This window comes from Trematomus bernacchii, unplaced genomic scaffold (genome assembly GCF_902827165.1).
Source record: "Trematomus bernacchii unplaced genomic scaffold, fTreBer1.1, whole genome shotgun sequence".
Classification (NCBI taxonomy): Eukaryota; Metazoa; Chordata; class Actinopteri; order Perciformes; family Nototheniidae; genus Trematomus; species Trematomus bernacchii.
In genome coordinates this window covers 10,072,199-10,074,577 of record NW_022987803.1, presented here as the reverse complement: position 1 = coordinate 10,074,577, position 2,379 = coordinate 10,072,199, and positions in this window count along the sequence as shown.

Below are 2,379 nucleotides of genomic sequence, written 5' to 3'. Positions count from 1 at the left end.
TGTAATATATTTTTACATATATATTATATATATTTAAGCACAATATAAGACAAACACAAGTTTCATTTGTGGGCCATATTTCATTATACTTTTTGAATTTGCTGAGGGCCGATTAAAAATGGCCCGCGGACCGCATTTCGCCCCCAGGCCATAGTTTGGACACCCCTGCCCTAAGGCCTCATTATAATGCCACTTCCTTGTCCCACTAACTGCATGCATTTGATAAGATATTAGTATTTTTTACTGCCGTAATGAGACATCAAATCTACAGTTTCATAAACCCACTTCAACCTCCTAGATGGCAGTGTTGGGCCACACAAAGGTTGACAGTTCTACAATCAGAGGTTAAGCCGATGCCTTGGGTTATAGTTCAGTGTTAGGTGGCATTGGTGTGCATCTAAGGTGTGACATCCATGATTAAGACTCCAATGATAACATCTGATGATTTGATTCTCTAATCAGGTTTTCAAGCCGTTCCGTTTTTTGTTTCCTCTCAAGGTTGCAACCTTGAATGTTGGAATAATTAAACATTAGTGCGTCCAGCTCTTGCCAGTGTGCACAAAGGCAGTTAAGCTCCCATCCATTCCAAACCTGATAAAGGTGATAAGGATCCAGCTTTAATAGGATCAGAGGCAGGGTTAAAAGGAAAGAGGATCTGCTCGCATTGATACAGACGCTGCAAGGAGCTTTAGAAAATGATTGGAATTCAGTCTGATGAGACTGTGAAAATCAGGCTGACTTAAAATGAATAAGCAATTTATATGTTCTGGATGTGATCTCTAAAACCTGCTGGCAATTACTGTGTTTTGTCCTCTGTGCCATGCAGTAATAATGCAGCATCTGGCATGTAAGAAACAAGAGCAACAGTGTAAAGCTGTTGCTCCAGTAATCAAAGGCTTTGTGACTTCTGATGGAGTGACAAGGAATTAAAGGAGTCGCTCAGATACTCTTGATGTCATTATTAGCCTGGTTTTACAACTGCTATTACATGGCCCAGAGGAAACTGCCCTAGACACCCAAATTCAATGGCCTTAGGACATTTGTTCAAATGAAAATTGATTTAGTAGTAGCTAAATTTAAGCATTTACAATACTTTGCATAATTCACTGGGGCGATAAACAAATTATGCAGCCTAAGCCTTTTACCCCCCGTAAAATACCAACAAATATCTTGGAATTTCCAAAAATAAAGTTGTAAATTTACAAGAAAAAATGTATGCTCTGAGATAAAAGTGGTAAAAAAAGTTTTATCCAACCTTGCAAAGTTAGGAAATATGGTGTCTTGACAAGAAAAAAAATGTATCTCAAAGAATTGGCACATCTTTTTTTACGTAAATGGACCATTTTAAACTAGGAGTTTTTGAGTTTTTCTCTGCATAATTACGGTGGCCGACAAAAAACAAATGTGCCAAAATACATGCCAATGAAGAAACATCTTCACCAATTTGACAACACATGCGCAGTATTTAGAATACATTCAGCAACTTGACGAAAAATGCACAGAGTTTATTTTTTGGGCCTTATGGCTAACAGATCAAGCAAAAAAAAAAATGCATGTATCTAGCTGCCACAAAACAAAGCCAGCATTGATTAAGAGTCATGAGTCTAGACACGAGATACATTTGAAGTGTAATATTTCCTTTTTTAGCCTAGAAAGCCCGCAGCTCGAGGGTTGAATCTTAGATGCTGTCTTCACAAAAATATGCATGAAAATAGTTTCATCCTCTTATTATATTTAAAATATGCACACTTTGCAGTCCAATTTATTTTTCTTAACACAGGCAGAAGGAATAACACAAGAATTCCATGTGACAATTGGCATGTGACAAAGGGGTTTTCCCTTTCCTGTAGTGTGTTCTACTGTATACGTTTTCATGCATGTAAATGGTCTGCAAAGGCTCAAATCTCTAATGGCGCATTTCCACTACAGCGCGGAGTGCGGTTTAAGCGTGCCGTGCCGTGCCGTGCCGTGCCCGGCCCGTTTTTGGTTGCGTTTCCACTAGGCGCAGTTCCGGCTAGCGGGTATTTTTTCACAGTTTTCTGGCTCTCCAAAATCGAGATTCTTTCCGGGCCAACAACCGGGCTGAGTATGCTAAACTAGTGAGAGAATCGCTGGCAACTACAACAAAATGAACATATTTTACCGTGATTTAATTGTAATACACGTTTCAAAATGATGCCGAAGTAACAACATACTGATACCGGTTAGTAAAAACCATGAATTAATGCTTTGACAAGTCTGCAGACAGACGGCAGGCGAAAAACCTTTTAAAATGCTTGTTTTCTGAATGGAGATCGGCTAAGCTAACGCAGTATATGCTCCGACCGTCCACACTCACAACAACGGCCTATACAGACATAAATAAACCAGCGACTGTAT